Genomic DNA, 21417 nt, shown 5'->3' on the forward strand with positions numbered 1-21417 from the left:
GTAGCAGTAAGTTCATGTAAATGAAACTGGGCAGCAAAGGGATAGGTTGTAATTAAACCTACTTTTGAAGACTAGATAACTACATAAAAGAACAGAAATAAATCCTAGAAAAATTGCATTGGTAAACAAGAAGAGATGATAGAGCACAATGCTTTTGTGTCCTTGAAAGTAATTTGGTGTAATTGAGGGGAGGGGACTGGTGAAGAAGTAGAAGTGATGATTATGAGACGTCAGTATTGAGCCTGGAGAAACTGGCAAAGTTACCTTGAGTGTGACATCTTTCTGTCATTTCACATAGCATTTCAGATAAATATTGGATCAGGAGAGTGATTTGAAATTTAAAAGTTTGCAGCAAGAAGGTAGATAAGCTAAATGAAAAAATCCTTTTCTGAAAGACAGCAAAGCTTGACTTTAAGCTGTTCCATGGTCATAAACAGAACAGAACCAAGGATATGGAAACAAATGCAGTAGAATCTATAAAGCTTGTTGAGTTTCTGAAAAAAGAGTGAGAGAAAGTTAGCAAAGCCCTTGGTCTTTGTCCCTAAGACCTCAGTGAACAGAATGTTATTCCCAGACAGTGATTTTTGGAGAAACTTGAAAAAGACCAAATCAGGTTTTGGACATGTTGAGTTCAGAGGTCAATGGGATAATCAAGTGGAGTTTGACATAAAGATATGGAACTCAGGAAATACATAGAACAGGGGATATAGATCTGATGACATCAGCATATGGTGGAAATAAGAAGAATATTGTAAGCAAGATCACATCTTGTGATAGCAGAAATACCTAGTACCCCTGGTAGGAAACATCATGGGAAGGACAGGAAGAGAGAATTAGGGTGGGGAAGAAAAACCAGGAGAGAAATGAGGGGAACAAGGACATAGTAGTTGCAGTGTCAGATGCTCCATAATAGTTAAGATGAAGGAGGTAAGAATTCCACTGGGTCGATATCCTTACCAAAGTGTCCCTGTATCTTCCCTGTTGCTTTGATAATGGGTAGGAAGCACATCTCTAACATCATCTGCCACAAGGATCCATTTCAGATTTTCCTCTCTGGAATTTATTTCTTTCAAACCCAGTATTCTCACAGCACATTATTTAAAATTGTATATTCCAATCTGCTTTTTCTAGCATATAACACATAGTTCATCTCCTTTATAGATTGTGAATTACAAGATGGCAAAAACCATAATTATCCATCATTGAATCAAAGACAGGTCCACATAGTTCTGGACATAAAATAATTTCTTAATAAATATTTTCAAATTGGAATTAAATTATATTTTTGTGGATATGGTCCATGTACAGAATTTGACTGAATGTTCATGGAATAACCTTTGTCTTGTAAAGAATGCTTTTGGCATTTTGCTTCCATTGGCCAATTCCCCATGAATCATTTCTTATTCAAATTGTATGGCTGGAGTTGCTGTTAGAATTCAGCCAGTGATTCTAAATTCTTGTTTTGCAACATGGCACAGCTATCTCAGGTAGTGTCATTAAATATTTAAAAAAGATGTTAACATAAAATTCACTCTAAATTTAGAATACTTGCACATATTCTATTTTGGTTTTGAAAGTAAGAAGACATAGATTTTTGAAATCTAAAAAATTATAATACAGAATTTCACAACTCCAACAATTTGTATTTCAAAGTTTTAGACGTTTGAGTCTGCTAGAGAAAAGGACAAATTTGTAATTTCCATGTGAATCATGAGATCCTAATCTCATTTGCAGGGATTTTGCTATCCTCTTAGGGTTCTCTGTAAAACAGAGAATCTGGATGATTCTTCTCTACACAGCCAGGTGAATTTACTGTGGATCCGCTGCTACTTTGATGTGAATGGGAGTTTTGAAATCTCTGTAAATTTTAATCATAATAAAACGTGCAAAAAGGGGCCCAGGCTGTGGCAGATGGATAAAGCTGTGCCTGCAGTGTCGGCATCTCCTGAAGGTGCTGGTTCAAGTCCTGGCTGCTCTGCTTCAGATCCAGCTCTCTGCTATGGCCTAGAAAAGCAGCAGAAGATGGCCCGAGTTCTTGGGCCCCTGCACGCATGTGGTAGACCCGGAAAAAGCTCCAGGCTCCTGGCTTTGGATTGGCCCAGCTCCAGGTTGCAGCCATTTGGAGAGTGAACCAGCAAATGGAAGACTTGTCTCTACATCTGCCTCTCTGTAGCTCTGCCTTTCAAATAAACCAAACAAACAAAATGTGCAAACATAGCTCTAAAAGGCAGAATGTGTGACTTTTTTTCACTTAGAGAATTTCTGCAAGACCAGTTTTGAAATTCTGTTTTATTTATGTAGGGCACACAACTCCTCTAGAACATTTATCTGAAAACAAATATTTTGAGAATGTTCAGTTGTTAATACTCTTCAGTCCTAAAGGTGAGCCAGCAAGCCCATAACCAGTAGCTCTGGGTAAAACCAAATGGGCCCTGACTCCAGCCCTCATAGACCTAATGAACCAGAACTCCTTTAGTCAAGGAGGTCCAGCACTGTGCAATGGTAAAGTATCAGAATCCCAGAGGCTGGATCCAACTCAGTTCTCTGCCCCATGGCAAATTGCTTGCTTTCTCTAAGATTTAGTTTCCTATAAAATGGGAAAAGTTAAAATAACACCAACTAGACAAGACTGTTGTGGAGATTAAATGGAATAATTATATAATGTGCATAATGCCTGTCTTGTAATAATATCCCAATAGGTTATGTACTTAAACATCTCTAAAAGTCATCTGTTGCTCCTGTGAGATGGAGATTTTCATAGTAGTTACCTCATGGGGTAACTATGAGTACTACATGAGGTTCTGTGGGGTAGGCGAGTTCCAGTTCCCCAGACATATTGCAAGTTTCCTCCTTCCTCCTTATAACAGTCACTCATTCATTCCATAAATATTTATTAACAGCCCACTATGTGCTCGGTACTATATAGATAATTACATAAATCAGGATCTTAAAAACAGGATGAGAGAGAAAGAAAGGACTGGTGGAACAATAAGTGATCCTAGAGATAGAAGTTCAGGATTATAGTCTTAGTTTCATTGTTCTTTAGCTTTGTGAATTTGGCTAAATCATTTAATTTTTCAGTAGTTGCCTTATCTCCTAATGTGAATAGTCACAACTGCCCTGCTTCATTTCAGGAGTATTGAAAGGATCAAGGTAATGCATGTAAATATTCTAGGTAAAATGCCAGTGTTACCAATAGTAACAATAGAATCTTCAGGCTGAAGGGATGGAAGGGAGGAAATGCCCTTCTGAACAAAGAATTCACCTCCAAGACTGATCTGGTGAGAAATAGACAGGAGAAAAATATTCTTCAGCCGCCTTCTTCCTTGTTGTTGGAGTTATGTTACTTGCAAAGTTCTGAAAGCCAAATTCATCTAAGCTCCAAAGAGGATAAGTTCATAGGATCTAAAAGTTGAATTTAGCTCTGTTAATGCGACATGAGCAAAGAAGTCTGTTGAAAATGACAGCTTCTGCTGTAATTCCTTTGCTCCAGATGCTGCCAAATACGTTATCACTCTAGGCAGAACTAAACCTTGACTGTCCAGCCCCATCATAGACCTCTCAGAAGCTGATTTATTCACACCAAATTCAAATGGATTTCCTGATAAATTTGCCCCATACACAAAATAGTTCCAGTCAATCGTTGTTTGCCTGACTTGCTCCCAACTGGCAACCAGTTTTCTTCAGTTTCTTGCAAATAGTATTTGAAGGCTTATGGGGCCTTAGAATAGTTCAAAGCAATAGCAAACATTAACAGTTGCTGTAATCACACTCTGTCCTGTTTCTGTGTTTCTAACACAGAAACCTCAAACCCTAAGTCCAAGAAATCATGCGAGGCATACACCAGTGAAAGTGTAAAGTATCAAGTAGCCCTGGCTTTTAAATGGACCTGGGACCCACTATGACATGAAGAATTTTCTTCCCAACATTTGTTATGCTTTCTCCCATGGGGATACTTTCTTATACCAAACCTATTTCATGTCATTTGCTCTAGGTGTAATTGTCAAAGTTATGTCTGTGAAAGTTATGCATAAGTTTAAGGGTTTAAGAAAACAAAATCTCAGAAGTATTTCCTCAAATCTGGAAATGTTTAGAAATATTTACAATTTTAAAATAACCTTTCTCTGAGTTAGAGATCATATCCTGAGTTACAACCAAGAATAAAAGTTGATAGTTCTAGGTGGCAGAACATTGAAGGCACCTTATGTATTGATACAGCATCAACACATCAAGACTGCTCTTTGATACAACTTGGTCACAAATACCTCATCTACCTCAGTGCCTAGAATACCTGAGTCACTCTTATGGGAAACTGATAGTGAAATATGAGCCTTGATAGACAAATGAACAAGTAGAGCAAGACTGATAGAAAAGATCATGGAGTGGGATACTTTCAGTGGGGTAGGAAGATGATGTGGAGGACAATGTAACCACTAGATTATCTCAAAAATAATATGGTGAAGGGGAAAAGGAAGAAGCAATGAGAAAAATAGCTTAGGCAGAGGAAACATCTCTCTGTAGCATCTCCAAGCCTGCAATTAAGAAGAGCTGCAGTGAATTCAATACGATTGCAATAGGATATGGCCATAAATGCAGATCTTTGCATGAGTTCAATTCATTAAAGTTTCTGACAGCTTTGTTAGGAATTGAATTTTATCCTATTGGCCATGGGGACAACATACTTTTAGAAATCCTGTGAGAAGAAGCAGCAAGATAGAATGCTTAGAAGTGTAGGGTCTGGGGCTGGCACTGTGGTGTAGCAGGTACAGCCGCTGCCTGCAGTGCCGACATCCCATATGGGTGCCAGTTTGAGTCCCGGATGCTCCACTTCCAATCCAGCTCTCTGCTGTGTCCTGGGAAAGCAGTAGAAGATGGCCCAAGTCCTTGGGCCCCTGAATCGTGTGGGAGACCCAGAAGAAGTTCTGGCTCCTAGCTCAGATCAGCGCAGCTCTGGCAAACTGGGGAGTGAATCAGCAGATGGAAGATTCTCTCTCTCTCTCTCTCTCTCTCTCTCTCTCTCTCTCTCTCTGCCTCTCTTCTCTCTGTGTAACTCTGATTTTCAAATAAAATAAATCTTTAAAAAAATTCACTATAAAAGTATAGGGTCTGTGTCTCAGTATCCTTATTTGTAAAATGGGGAGGATAATAATGAAACCTTCCTCGTGGGGTTGTTGAAAGATTTCAGCAACTTAAATCATACTGTAAGACACTTACAAAAATATCTGGAACATAGTAAGCTTTCCATAAATGTTAGCCACTTACGTATGGTGCACTTTCATCTAAAGAATGACGTGATTAGACTTGGAAGATGAGCACTGTGGCTTCAGAAGGGGAGTGCTTTCTCAGCACTACCATTTGTCCAGCCAGGTGAAGTTTTTCAATGTATGGTATGTGTATTAGTTGTGGGTAGGGCACATGATGGTCTTCAGAGTAAGCACTTTGTTGAGGAGTATAGTTTTAGAATTTTAAAGCTGAAAAGAACCTTTTATGACCATTTAGGTTTAACTACCATTTAACAAATGAATCAACTGAGGCTCCCAGAGGTAAAATGACTTGAAGTTCCAGACTAGTGGGTGGCAAATTCTGTAATGAAGGTCCAGTTCTTTGACTCTTGGCCCATAGCTTTTCTAATTCTTCCACTGTGTCCATTGAGGTGTGTAGGAGGAATGTATCAACAACCACTGAAGTTTGTTTCTAAAGTTTGGTCTTTTCTCTTCTGAGTCTCTTTCAAGCTCCCAGAAAACATTGTGTTTAAATAACCTCCCCAGTTAAAGATCTTCATGTTATTGAAATATTCTTGTTGATTCTGTTCTCCACATTACATTTCAAAAGATGGAAAGCATTCTCAATCGAGAGTCTTCTGTTTAATTTCCCAATTTTGAATCAGATCTCTGAAGTGAAGTAGAAATAACACCATGACCTTCTGAATGCAAGTGGTTGTTAGGAACGCAGACAACCTGGGACAAATTTGTTTCACAGAGAGTGTCCCGTAACATAAACCTTTAAACACTGCTTTAAGAGTAGCATTTTTCACTGTAGAAAACGGGGAGCAATTTTGATGCACTTCCACTCATGGAAATTTGAGCAGAACCTCTGGACCTACCTCATTGTTCTTATCATTGTTCTTCACAATGTCACAAATCGCCTCGCTGTCTCTGGACTGCATGCTGACATCATGGGTCTTGGTGCTGGCTTTGTTTGTCCTGTGTCCTAGAGCAGATCATTTGCTCCTTCTCTTGACCTTTCCACAAAATGAGAAGGAAAGGGTGACCTATGAACACCACTCTCTTAAGTTGACATGACACGAAGCATCCAAGAGACTTTGAACTCAGAGAATCGAGTGCACAATAGTACAGGCTGTGTTACTTTGTGAAAAGGCGTCAATTTTTGATCTAGGGTTTTGAGTTAATAGCATGTAAATAAGTAGCACAATATTTGTTCTGGCGACTTATTCATGTCTATCTCTTGTCATCATCAAGATATTATATTGGTGAGAGCTGCTAAAAAAAAAAATACTACCATTGGGACAGTGAATATCCACTCACTTCTCATCCCTAGAAGTGAGTAGACTGAGAAACCAGGTTGGAAAGATGTCAAAGCATATTTATCATATTTATCATATGATTTTACCTCCTTAATTTGCATAAATTTAGGTGGGGAAAGGGTTCAGAGAGGACCCACTGCCTCTGGAGAGGGGGGAGGGACTTCATTATGCAGTGCTGCCCGGAGCACTTTTTAGCATCTACTCTAGGTTAGTAAATAGCATTCTGAAAGAGGCACAGTGCAGTGTTAGCAATGTTTGTTTTCCTAAGGAAGGAGTTCAGGCATACAGGTGTGTGGGAAAAGAAGGGAGTATAAGGGTGAGGAGACATTTTTAGCTGAGTGGTAGACCTTAATGAAGGTGTTTGAGAGACTGAGAGATATAAAGACATTATTGATGGAAGCGAAATTGACACTTTGAGATGTGATAACTTTGAACAGCCTTTGTTTCCACTGTTGAGGAACTTTTTTTTTTTTTTCATACTATTTGCTGGACTCTTTACTTAATATAGAGTTAATCTTATATTTATAAAGTTCATTGAAAATAGATCTTAGTAAAAAATAAGAATGGGAGTAGGATACATTTTTAAAGGAATGGTTCATTCACTTAAGAAATAACCTGGGGCTGGTGCTGTGACATAGCAGGAAAAGCTGCCACCTGCAATCCCGGCATACCATATGTTCTACTCCCAGTATGGTTCCCTGCTGATGGCCTGAGAAAAGCAACTGAAGATGGCCCAAGTGTTTGGGCCCTGCCACCTACCTGGGAGACCTGAAAGAAGCTCCTGGCTCCTGGATTCGAGATTCGACCTGGCCCAGCCCTGGCGATTGTGGCCATCTGGGGAGGGAACCAGTGGATGGAAGCTCTCTTTCTCTATCCCTCTTTCTCTGTGTGACTCTGACTTTCAAATAAATAACTTAATTTTAAAAATCCTGGATAATCCAAGAATTGGAAATAGCTATCCTCTTCCTTTAACCAGCTTTCATTTTAGTAGAGAAGATAGTTCTTTTTCACACTTTTTCCATTCTGAATTAAATTCAATTAATTATCAGCATTTAAATATTACCTAAGGTGTACACATTTAACCACTCTTTAAGATGCTGATGAAGTAGCCAGCGTCCTACATCAGAATACCTGGATCCCAGCTCCTGACTCCTTCTTGCTAATGGAGACCCTGGGATCTAGCAGTAGTGATAGTTCAAGTAATGGGTTACTGCTGCCCATGTGGGAGACCAGGATTGAGTTGTTGGCTTCAGTTTCAACTTTGACCCACTCCCAGCTGTTGCAGGCATTTGGAGAGTGAACCAGAAGATGAGAGTGCTTTCTCTGTCTCTCTCTCCCCACCCTGCTCAAATAAATAATAAACAAATACATAAATATTACTTAAGAACATGAAAACTGTCATCCTTATTTTGTTACATTGAGTTGTGTTCTAGCCTCAGTCCTGTTACTGTGGGTTCTGTGACCTTTGCTAGGTCATTTAACTTCTTAGTTTCCAGAGTCTGCAATGTAAGTCATAGGGAGACCTTTGGCGAATCTTTGAAACGCTTTAAAGCTAGGAAGGAGACGTAACCTGGATTACTGTTATAAAGGTTCTCTCTGTCTGCAGTGTTTGGAGGCTATTGCAAAAATTCAAGTAAGAAATGATAGTGTTTCAAACTTGGGGGGTGGCAGGAGGAATGATGAAAGATGGTTAGATTCTTGTTATATTTCACAGGCGCAGTACTAGATTTTCTTGTCATATTGCCTGTGGGCATGACCAAAAAGAGGAATCACAGACAAAACAAAGCTTATGGCCTCAGCAACTAAAATTATGGAGTCTCAGTGGGAAGGTTACAAGTGAAGCCTCATAGACTTAGGAATGTATGCAGAGGTTGACCAGCAGTTCAGCTTTGAAATATTTAATTTGATATTTCTACTAACTTTATTATTCTAGATGGCAAATGACCTCAAGATGTTTCAGGAGGCCCTTGGTAATAAGATGATTGTCCGATTGTCCTGGCAGTAAGCACCTTGGTTTACCACAAACGAAATAAATAAAGCACAAATTGGGATTTTTTTAAATTAGTAAGAGATGTGTTTCCTAAAAGACTTTCTTTTATTCAGAACTAAGGAATGTGACCATCTCCATATATGTATTAGGGCAGAATTCCCTTAAAGCAAGAGGCCTCTTCCCAATGCTGTAACAAACTCAAAGTTTGCAAGAAAGTGGAGGAAAATTGGTTTGGAGTAAATGTCTGAAATTCACTAATTCTGTGTGAATGGAATATAAACTGCAACGTAGGGAGTGGTGTCAAATGAGACTGACCTAGTACATGAAGAAACAGATCGTGAGGATACTTTCATGCTATGCTAAGGAGTTTAATTCTATCATTAAAAAAACCAAAAGGTAATTACGGATTTTTTTCTGATAATCCTGTGTATAACTACTATGTAATCTATAATTTTTATACAAAAGCTTGTCTCTCATCCTATTTCTTGTATTGTAGGTATATTAAATTTTTCTCTATCTTATCTTTCTTATTTAAAAAGCTCTTTCAGTAACTACTATCCTAAATCCAAAACATGTACTTATGTAGTCCATTAAAATAACAACACACCCAGAAGTGACATAGATGTGTATAGGTGTCTACCAAAAGCAGCTTTAATTCTACATTGTTGAAGCTGTTTGCTTGTTACTATAATCCTAATTATGTAGCTAAGTGAACAAATGTGATTTAAACTATTGTTGAGTAAATGAATCTCATACTTTACTACCTTGGTTGGAAAAAGAGAGGACTGTTTTTATTGGTATTATGACAGACAACATTTTCAGAAGGGCCTTCATGCTAAAAATACAGCTAGATCTTGAATGTTACAAAAAGAAATAATTACCCTGTATTCTTTGACTTCCAGAAAGTCATCTGCAAGCTTGCCTTCATCCCCTAGGCTCGGCAAGATAAAAAAGTGAACTAGAAAGGCAGTGGAGCTCTAAAAAATAGTGAAATACTAGGAAAGCTAAGTTGTAGACAATTAGCAGTATTAAAAACAGTAGTATAGCACGATGCTGTATGGAATAATACTGAAATTATCCTGGAAGAAGCCATTTCTGTTGTAGTCCCTTATGATTTCTACAGATTAAGTTGAACAAAACATGAATTCATGTTACAACATTACCAAACCCAAAGATAACAAATCAGTATAGGAAGTCATCAAAATCAATAAAAGTTATATTCGGACATCCAAGTATTTGGATTGTTGGAGCTATGTTTCCAAGTAAAAAATAAACACATCTCCCCAAATTTCAAGAAATAAATAGAAAGTAAAAAATGATCAACAAGTAGGAGACAACCCAAATTGCAAGACATATTTGAAAAACAATTAAATAGCAATTTTAGAAACAGAAAATAATTTTTAAGGCAGTTGACTTAAGAGAGAACTCTGGCTCGATGTGTGCCTGTGTGTGTGCATGCACACATGTGTGCCTCTGTGTCAGGCCCAGCAAACTAAAAGTTGCAACCCATTAGTGCTCTGGGTTGCAACTCACGCCACTGCTGTGTCCCACTGCCTGAGCTCCCTGAACACCTCTGTTCCTCAGGAACGTGGAGGAAGACACCAGGTCTGAAGATCTACGTTGCACATTTGGTCATTGTGCTCCAATGGCTGATGTGTATGTTCCACTTGATTTCAACACCTGTTAACCAGCAAGATTTGCTTATGTGCAATTTGAGGACATTCATGATGCTGAAGATGCTTCACATAACTAGGACAGAAAATGGATCTGTGAAAGTCAAGCTGGAATAGGGGGATCAGAAGATAACCTAATCAGATGGAGGTTCAAGGAAGCTCTTCACTTTAAGATGACCATGACATACAGATGAAGCCAAAGTTATGAAAGGAGATCAAGAAGTCAGTCTTTTGATTGCAACTACACAAGATTTTATAGTTCCATCAACAGACCAACTGAATTACCTTGTCAAGCAGAAGCCTTTGCAACAACGATAGGCCAAACTACATCTGGAATACCCCATACTGTTCTGCTTACTACATTTCAAGAAGGATCTGACAGCAAAGAACCAAGGAAGGATGGTTCAAGTGATCAAAGGTGTGTGGAAAATGCTGCATTATGAATACTGTATGAATATTTTGACTCTGATCTGAAAAGTTAAAGGAACTATCAATACTACATGGAATAACCAAAGTCCCTTCAAGTTTAAAAGTTAAGCATTTTAGGACAAATAAAAGGAAGTTCAGCATTGTACTTGTGGAAACTAATCCCTAAATATGAATATGTTTATATTGATTCATGAATAATAAATTGCTGGAAACTAGGATGATCGAATATCAAGAAGACAGTCATCTCTTACTGTCCTCTATTGGTCTGTCTCAAACAGAGTTGTGTAGGAAAAGGTATGGTCCAATGTAAACTTTTTTTTTCTGAATTATTTCCTAAAAGTTTCATTTGCCTTGTTATTGGCAAATCTTGCCTTTGTTTATTCGGGTACCAATGTTTTCTGCTTAATTGTTTGCTTTGTTGGCACCTGAGTATATTTACTTCTCTATCACATGCGGCTGACTGTTTAACCACTTTTTCCCCACACAGATTCCAATTATACCTGACATCCAGCTGAGAAGGCTGATCGCTTCTCACCTCTTTCCTAGTCAGCATGTTCACTGAGTATTTATTGAGCCCTTAACAGTGGGCAAAACATTATCTTCAATAATTGGATAGAAAAATAGGTATTTCCCTTATTCAATTAATATCTACTGAGCACAATCTAGTGAACCATTACATCATGGCCTGGTTTTATTTGTGGTATATTATTTGTGACAATATACTAATACCATTAACATCTTAATGTAAGACCCAATATATTATCAAAGATAAATAATTTTGTGGTTTTCTGCCATTTTAAAAAGTATCCAGTATTTATTTGCATTCCACTAATACAAATAATGAAAAATGATTTGCTTCAGTTTGTCATAAACTAATTTATTGTGCCATTGCTCTAAGATATTAGAGTTACATTAAATTGCTAACGCTGCCTCATCAACTACATATTGGGAAATAATCTCACAAGTAAGTATTTAATGTTGCAGCTGATGAAAGAGACTCTGGGTGCTATAATTAGATTATTTTGAGGCAGACTGATATAGTATGTTCTGTAATGAGAAAAAATTCACCAAATTATACTTTCTAGTTATTTACATGTACATCTTATAGGGGACTTTCTCTGTTTATAGTGAATTAGTAACTTTTGTAGTATCAACATTTTTAAAATTAAAACCTTGGTTAAACAGAGTATCAGTCACATTGAAAAAGAGAGTCACTAAATTAGATTATAAGCCTAAATAAATCCTTAGAAAACCACATGGAAAAACAATATAAAAATATGAAAGAGAGGAAAAGAAATATAGAGGGTAGATAGAAAATGTGGTATATATATATATATATATATATACACATATGTATATGAACATGTTTATACACATGCACATATACATACACCCCACAGTTATATGCATATACTTGTATATAGATCCATATAAGGGTATATTTTTTAACTTTTATTTAATAAATATAAATTTGCAAAGTACAGCTTTTGGATTACAGTGGCTCTTTCCCTCCTATAACCTCCCTCCCACCTACAACCCTCCCATCTCCTGCTCCCTCTCCCATCCCATTAACATCAAGATTCATTTTCAATTATCTTTATATACAGAAGATCAATTTAGTATATATTAAGTAAAGATTTCAACAGATTGCACCCACACAGAAACACAAAGTGTAAAGTACTGTTTGAGTACTAGTTATACCGGTAATTCACATAGCACAACACATTAAGGACAGAGATCCTACATGGGGAGTAAGTGCACAGTGACTCCTGTTGTTGATTTAACAAATTGACACTCTTGTTTATGGCATCAGTAATCACCCTAGGCTCTTGTCATGACTTGCCAAGGCTATGGAAGCTTTTTGAGTTCGCCAACTCCGATCTCATATAAGGGTATACTTATGATAGTCTATAAAATTGATAATAGAAAATTTAATCTCCATGTTATATAGTATTAATATGATAATAATCAAAATTTTAAGGGAAGAGAATACAGAGAAAAGAGGAAATACTGAACAGATAGTGATCAACAGTTTTCTTTAACTGGTGAAAAACATGAATCCTCAGACATAGAAAACATGTCATGTATCAAGTAAGGGAATAAAAACAAACTCCACCTGGATGTATTGTGGTGAAATAACAGAACTCATGTTAGAGAGATTTTAAAAACAACTGTGGAGAAACCAAAATAATTGTTACTTTTTTTTATAAGAAATGATACTGATCGTTCAATAGTGATACCAGAAACCAGAAAAACAATGTAGATAGCAGGTGTAGTAACAATATTCTCAAATAATGGAATATAGCTCAAACTTTCCAAAAAAGAGGGAAAGGGTGACATCAGTGACAACACTTTAAATCCCACTCCTGCATAAAAGCAGTGATTAAAAAGGGAAAAAAGAGCATTAACTTTCTGGGAAATTAAGAAAAGGGAATGCTCATTCAAAACAAAAAGAAAAAAGCTGATTAAAAGAATTGAAAATTTTGTGTCATTAAAACTCATTCTGATCACATCCCCAATCCTCCAGTTAGCAGGAGCCATGAAAATAAGCAGGTCCATTCCCAGGAGCAGGCAGAGAAGAATATACCTCATTTGTAAATTATAAATAATTTTTTGTGGTGGCTCCTTGGAAGACCATATCATCAAGGTAGTCTTACTTAACTTGGAACTAGCCTAGTGCTAAAACTGTTTCCCAGTGAACATTTGTTAAAATTTTTACAGGATATAGGACAAGAAGTGGCTAGCAATTGAAACAAACAATTTACTAACCAAAGAACATGGAAAGAAAGGCTAGATAATCCATATGTTAGATCTTTGAAGAGTCCCAACATACTTGTATTCCTGGGAATCTAGAAAATAAAATGCCTGCTAAGAGTTTTGCCCTTGTTTGGGGAAGACCTGAAAAGTCTCAGTTCTCATCACTTGCTGACTTTTAGGGACTACAAAGTAGGAAGTGAACAACAAAAATCAAGCTGGAGGATCATTATACCTCATTTCAAAGCATACTTAAAAGCTATAGTAATTAAAAGAGCATGGTACTGGCATAAAAACTGATATATAGATCAATAGAACAGAATAGAGATCTCAGAAATTAATCTATGTGCATACAGCCAGCTGATTTTTGACCAAAGTACTCAGAACTTGCAGTGGAATAAAGATAATCTCTTCAACAAATGGTACTGGCAAAACTGGATATGTATATATGTAGAATTTAATTATATCCATATCTATCACACTACACAAAAATCAACTCAAGATGGATTAAAGATCTAAATTTAACACCAGAGACTATGAAGCTGCTGGGAGAAAATGTAGGTGAAACATCCTAAGACATTGGTGTAGGGGATGACTTCTTGGACAAGACCCCCAAAGCACAGGCAACAGAAGCAAAACTAAACAAATAAGACTGTATCAAACTCAGAAGTTTTTGCACTGCAAAGGTTATGATCAATAGAGTGAAGAGACATCCAATGAAATGGGAAAAAATATTTGCAAACCATCTATCTGATAAAGGATTAATGGCCTGAGTATATCAACAGCATAAAAAAAATGACAACAACAATAATAACCAATCCAGTTAAGAAGTGGGCGAAGGATTTCAATATCAGTTCTCAAAAGAAGAAATACAAATGGCCAACAAATATATGAGAAGATGCTCAATGTCACTAGTCATCAGGGAAATGCAAATCAAAACTGCAATGAGATAACACCTCACTCCTGTCAGAATGGCTAAAATTCAAAACACAGAGTAACAAATGCTGACAAGGATGTGGGCAAAGGTGAGCATTTATACACTGTTGGTGGGAATGTACAGTAGTGCAGCCACTGTGGAAAGCAATGTAGAGATTTCTTTTAAAACTAGAAATAGACTTGCCAGCAATCCCACCACTGGGTATATAACTAGAAAACTTGAATACAATATTTCCAAGAGATAGCTGCACCACCATGTTTATAGCAGCACTGTTCACAGTAGCCAAGATTTGGAACAAGCCAAGGTGTCTGTCGTCAGATGAATGGATAAAGAAAATGCAGTATATATATATATATATATATATATATATATATATATATATATACACACACTCACAATGGCATATTTTTCCACTATAAAAAATGGAATATGATCATTTGCAGGAAAATGTACACAACTGGAGGACATCATGTTGAATGAAATAAGCTGGACCCAGAAAGACAAACACCACATGTTCTCCCTTATATGTGGGAGCTGAAATTTAAAAAACAAAGCAACAAACAAAAAAAGAAAATGTGTGTATCAGTATTGCTGCAAATATAGTTCATATGAAACTTTGTTTTATACCTTTTTTTTTTTTTATTTTTGACAGGCAGAGTGGACAGTGAGAGAGAGACAGAGAGAAAGGTCTTCCTTTTGCCGTTGGTTCACCCTCCAATGGCCGCCGCGGTAGGCGCGCTGTGGCCGGCGCACCACGCCGATCCGATGGCAGGAGCCAGGTGCTTCTCCTGGTCTCCCATGGGGTGCAGGGCCCAAGGACTTGGGCCACCCTCCACTGCACTCCCTGGCCACAGTAGAGAGCTGGCCTGGAAGAGGGGCAACCGGGACAGAATCCGGTGCCCCGACCGGGACTAGAACCCGGTGTGCCGGCGCCGCAAGGCGGAGGATTAGCCTAGTGAGCCGCAGCGCCGGCCTGTTTTATACCTTTTTGAAACCAAAGGTTAAGAACGTTCTACTACTATAATTTTAATGTCTTTGATTACTTCAAAATTTACCATATATGGGTGAAAAGGCCATTTTTCCATTCAATTATTATTGATAGTCACTAAACTAGGGTCTTTTTGCTTTTTCCATGTTAATATTCTTATTCAGTGAAACATTAAGCCCTGTTATATGGTAATGTGAATTTAAAATATGTTATCTCAAAAACAAAAAAAGAAAAAGCAAAGGAGAGGGAAGGAGAGTTGGGGGGGGGGTGAAGGGAATATCATTATGTTCTTAGAATTAGATCTACAAACCACAATGAGTCTGTAAAAAACTCATTTTAATTAAAATTAAAATAAAAAATAATACATGAAAGACACCAGACACAGAAGAGCACACACTTCATGATTCCATTTATACAAAATATCCAGAATGACAAATTCATAGAGACAGAAAGGTTGATGACTCACTGGGAGTGAAAGGAGGAAAGTTTGGACTAATTGCTAATAGGTTTCTTTCTGGGAGGAATGAAAATGTTCTGAAATTAGATAGTGGCAATGATTGCCCAACGTAGTGAATGTGCTAAAGTCACTGAAATGTGCATTAATAGGAATATTATGTTATGTGAAGTATATATGAATTTTAAAAGTACTTTCTAAAGAGAAGGGAAGTGATCCTAGAAGGAAAGTCTTGGGCACAAACATGCTTAGAAAGAAAATAAATATATAATGTAAATGTAATGTAAAACTAATGTAGTTATGAAATCTAATTCATGTAGCAAACAAAAGTAAAAACAATCTTAAAAACTGAACAATGCTGATTGTTTGATACAGTGGCGAGGACCCTCTGAGGAACATCCACATCCCATATCAGACTGCCTGTTTTCAAGCCCTGGATCTGCCACCAAGTCCAGTTCCAGTTATGTGCGCTCTGGGAGGTAGCATATGATGGCTTGTGTTGTTGGGTCCCTGCCATCCACAGGGGAGGCCCAAACTGACTTCCTGGCTCCTGATTTCCTCCTGGCACAGCCTCACCTGTGGCAGGCATTTGGGAAGTGATCCAACAGACAGGAAGTCTCTTGATTGTCAGTCTTTCTGTCTGCTGCTGGAATGAATACTTTTTAAAAGATAGTTAAAAAACTAAATCACATAAACTGAAGTTTGAGGAATTTTACCAGGGAAATGTGACATAAAAGCAGTGTATTGTTCAGGAGATTTATGAAGATTGAATTTAACTTTTTGAAAAATTCCTATTAAACAGTATTTTTCACTTTGTGTTGCTATGTGGGAGCAAACTGTTGAAATCTTTGCTTAATATATACTGAACTGATCTTCTGTATATAAAGAGAATTGAAAATGAATCTTGATGTGAATGGAATGGGAGAGGGAGCGGGAGAGGGGAGGGTTGTGGGTGGGAGGGAAGTTATGGGGGGGGGGAGCCATTGTAATCCATAAGCTGTACTTTGGAAATTCATATTCATTAAATAAAAGTTAAAATAAAATAAAAAAAATTAAAAAAAATTAAACAAAAATTCCTGTTAAAGTTTCATATGTAAAAATTGACAGAAATAAGTTGAGTATGTAACTTCTAAAACATTAGAGATAATGAAAATGGAATAAGAAAAATACCCAAATAACAATAACAACAACTCAATTTATTGGAGAAGGAAAAAAATTGAGAAAGAAACATGGAAAAATCACTATACATATAAGAAAGAGAAAAGCAGCCTTTTTTACTTAGGAACTGGCCTGGAACTATCAGGCCCTGATGTTGCTTGCAGTGCATTGCTTGCCACTCATTGTTCCAGCAAGTTCATTCTGTAACCATGATTGATCAAAGCCAAAAGTAGTTTACTTTGTGATGATTTTTGAACATAGACAAAACCATAAGCATTATCCAAAACATACAAATGGTCAAGCACCCTCTATCCTTACTAATCTGGGTGAGCTGCATTTTTACCAATTAACATTAGCCTCATTGTAGTCATTTCTTTTTTTTTTTTCCTTTTTTATTGAGTTCTCTCTTTTTTTGGTATTTTTTAACTTTTATTTAATGAATATAATTTCCAAAGTACACTTTATGGATTACAATGGCTCCCCCCCTCCCAGTCATTTCTACAGCTAGATAAGATTTATTGAGACACACAATCATAGTACTTGCTTATATCATCCAGTCCAGAACAAATCCTCACTTTCTTGAACTCTCCTTATATAAGCCTAAATTCTACAGTAATTTAATTTAATAATGTAATATAATAGTACCATGATTTCTCATATTTCCTCATGGAATGTGGCCTCTCTTGTTTTAAGGAGCAATAAATCCATATTATTCTACCATGACATGTTCCTGATATTGTAGCATCCTGGTGGTCTTGACTGAAGAGTACTGATCAAAAGAAAGGATAAAATAAGATGGAAGCATCTCAAACAAATAGTGAAAGCAGAAATCCACATACATTGATTATCCTAGATGCTATGGTCCAAACTTCCCAATTAAAAGGTAGAGATCATCAATTTTGACAGAAATGAAAATCTGTGTTGTTTATAAAAAGGCACATGAAAAATCTAAGATCATAGCAGTGTTATGTGAAACACAGCTATTTGAAGACATGAGGTCATGGACATATTTTGTTCATCATTGTATTGCAGAGTGTATCACCTGGTCCATAGCAGATGCTTAATAAGTATTTATTAAATGCATTATGGATCAGAGCTACTGAATTCAGACTGTACAATTATATTTCATCAAACAAAATCATAGTGTGTATACAAATAAATAAAATATAAACTTTGGAACAGAGGTTGTGGAAGCACCAAGGATGTAGAATGGCTATTGACAGGCAACTGTGTTGGCCTCATTGGTAAAGCCAAAACTTTGATCCAAGTGTTCTAATTCAAGATCTATTTCTCTTTCTGCTCTTCATGTTCCTAAAAAGACATATGGCAAATACAAACTCTGAGCACAGTTTGAAAATTGCTGTACCTTGAAGGATTAGGCAGTGGGATCTCACCATGTGTCTGATTAGCCTATTCTCTGTCTTGCTTATTTGAGTTTCAGCAGAATTCAATGGCTGGAGGTAAGGCTGGGGAGGACTACACAAAGGCCATGACAAAGGCGGTTTCCCACTTGCTGAGAGACGGCTTGCAGTTCTCAGGGGGCCACATTCACCAACACCTGAAATCTAGGATGATCAGCCACAGATTTGTGGATGTGACTGCTGCTGTGTGCAGGACAGCCATCCTGGAATATTTCATCTCAGAGGTACTTGAACTGGCAGGAAAGGCATCAAAAGACTTAAAGAAAGTGCGTTACCCCGCCCCCATTCCTTGCAACATGTTATTTGTGGTGATGAAGAATTGGACTTTCTCATCAAAGCTGCAGTTGCTGCTAGTGGTGTCATTCCACACATCCACAGTCTCTGGGAAGACAGGACAACAGAATACTGTCTAAAGGATGCCTGGATTCCTTATTATCGTATTACTAACATCTATCTAGCATTGGTGATTCCAGGGGACTGTATCTTTCTGAAAAACACAATTTTGCCATTTTGTAATCCTATTAGAACAAGTTGGGTGTTTACAGCAGACTCATAGAATGGCAGATGTCCTAAATAGCACTCTGGCCTCAGAATCAGCCCTTAAGGCATTTGGATCTGGCTGAAGAGCCTATGAGAGTATTTTAGGCATGGAAAGCCAAGACACTCTGGCAAAAAAAAAAAAAAAAGTGACCTAAATGAAAGATCTCAGCGAGTGTGATCCCAGTGGAAAGAACGGGGCCATAAAGGTAGGAGGTACCTTTCTCTGAAGGGAGGAGAGAACTTCCACTTTGACTATGACCCTATCGGAATAAGATTGAAGTCGGTGAACCCTAAAGGCTTCCATAGCCTCAGCAATGACTAGAGCCTAGGGAGATTACTGACGCCATAAACAAGAGTGCTAAATTGTTAAATCAACATCAAGAGTCACTGTGTACTTACGTCCCATGTGGGATCTGTCCTTAATGGGTTGTCCAATGTGAAGTAATGATATATCTAGTACTGAAACAGTATTTTTACACTTTGTGTTTCTGTGTGGGTGCAAACTGATGAAATCTTTACTTAGTATATACTGAATCGATCTTCTGTATATAAAGATAATTGAAAATGAAAAAAAAACTTGGGGTTAAATTGGAAATTACATAGAAAATTAATTTTTTAAAAAAATATCATGTAGGATCTGTCCTTAATGTGCTGTACACTGTTATTTAATACTATAACTAGTACTCCAACAATATTTTTCACTTTGTGTTGCTATGTGAGGACAAACTGTTGAAATCTTTACTTTATATATACTAAACTGATTTTCTGTATATAAAGAGAATTGAAAATGAATCTTGATGTGAATGGAAGGGGAGAGCAAGTGGGAAAGGGGAGGGTTGTGGGTGGGAGGGAAGTTATGGGGGGGAGGGAACCATTGTAATCCATAAGCTGTACTTTGGAAATTTATATTCATTAAATAAAAGATTAAAAAAAAAGAAAAAAAAGAACAAGTTGGATGTTTAATTAGCTTTCCAACCAATGAAATTTCTGCATTCAAGTCACCATATTAAGTGTTAGTGTAGCTTCAAAGAAGTTATTGATTCTGAAGTAGTAGGTTTAGATTGAGTGGATTGTTAAAAAAAAAAAAAGCTTGATTTTAATAGTGCCACATAAATTATATTAATATTTGATTTTGTACAGCCATTATTTCCACTTAGGTGGATAAATTCATCAAAAGTCATATGCCAAACCTAATACAAACACACACACACAGAGAAATGTTAACTACAACATAGTATATGACTGCTGTTCATCCTGAAATCACCTGTGAGGCAGCACCCAAAATCTTCATATACCGTTGCTTGAACAAGTTGTCCATTCTCAACCTATGATATTTCCTCTATTTCCTGCTGTGTAGTTGTCCCAAATAAAAGACTTTGCCTCTCACTAACATTTTTTTGTAAAATAATAACATCTTCTCTACCTCTTGATAACTGACCTCAAATGCCCTCTGTTTTTAGTGGAAATAAGTGACATCCCCTTATAATAGACCATAGCTTTGTTTTTATTCTTGAACATTTAAGAATTGACAGTAGGAAGTGAGATTTCTGTGTCTTCATGTTTACCCATATATTCTGAAAATTGATTTCCTGTTCTAGAAATAATCTTTAATAAAATCATCTTCCTCATGCGTCCTTTTGGACTTTCATTTTTACTCTCATAACCTTTGAGAGTTTCAACAGCAAGAATCAGCCATGTGTGGATAAATATTTTTCAGGATACACTAGGCAATTTTACAGTCCAAAATTAACATGGCAGAATAATGCATTTCTGTTGACTTATTTCTTCATTGTATATGATTAGACAGCCATGAAAGGATCCATGGAAAGAAACAATTATTCAAGTAAAGTTATCCACAGGAAATTCCCCTAAACAATTCCTGTTTTCCCCTTTTGATAAATTTGTCTTTCAAGATTATTTGGTTAAATGTACAGAGACATTCTTTTGTTACTTCCAAGAAAGCCCTCTAGTTTATTTGCCAAAAGCGTGATGACTCATTTTGGTTTGGGGGACTTTAAGGACATTGGATTTGAATGTAATTCATTAGTTTCTGCTTCCACAGTTGTAATCAGTTCTACACGTGATTCATTTACCAACAAGCAGAACACACTGAAATCAGAGTTTGTAGGTTCCACAAAGATTTCGCAAGCTTCTTCTTTTTACTTGCATTATGATCACTGTCAGATAAAGAAGTGCTATTTTGTTATTGTGGAAAATAAAATGATTTATGAGAAAAATGCAAATGCAATTGCAAATCACAAAAATTGTAAACTGCAATTGCAAATTGTAATTCAGTAACATGCTGAGGAAGTTTGTCAGGAGCATATATTCATCTTAAGTTTCTTTCGGCAATCAGATCACATGTAATGTTGCCCAAATTTCTTTTTATTTTATTTTTTATTTTTTGACAGGCAGAGTGGACAGTGAGAGAGAGAGACAGAGAGAAAAGTCTTCCTTTATCGTTGGTTCACTCCCCAATAACATGCTGATCCGAAGCCAAGAGCCAGGTGCTTCTCCTGGTCTCCCATG

At 37.0% G+C, this 21417-nt stretch overlaps 2 pseudogenes; both read left to right on the forward strand.

Annotated features, from left to right (window-relative positions):
* Positions 1 to 19306, forward strand: part of LOC133763370 (histone H2A.Z-like) — a 184255-nt pseudogene extending 164949 nt beyond the window's left edge.
* On the forward strand, positions 10102 to 10681 carry LOC133763887 (serine/arginine-rich splicing factor 10-like; annotated as a pseudogene).
* Positions 19307 to 21417: the final 2111 nt, after the last annotated feature.

This window comes from Lepus europaeus, chromosome 7 (genome assembly GCF_033115175.1).
Source record: "Lepus europaeus isolate LE1 chromosome 7, mLepTim1.pri, whole genome shotgun sequence".
Taxonomy (NCBI): domain Eukaryota; kingdom Metazoa; phylum Chordata; class Mammalia; order Lagomorpha; family Leporidae; genus Lepus; species Lepus europaeus.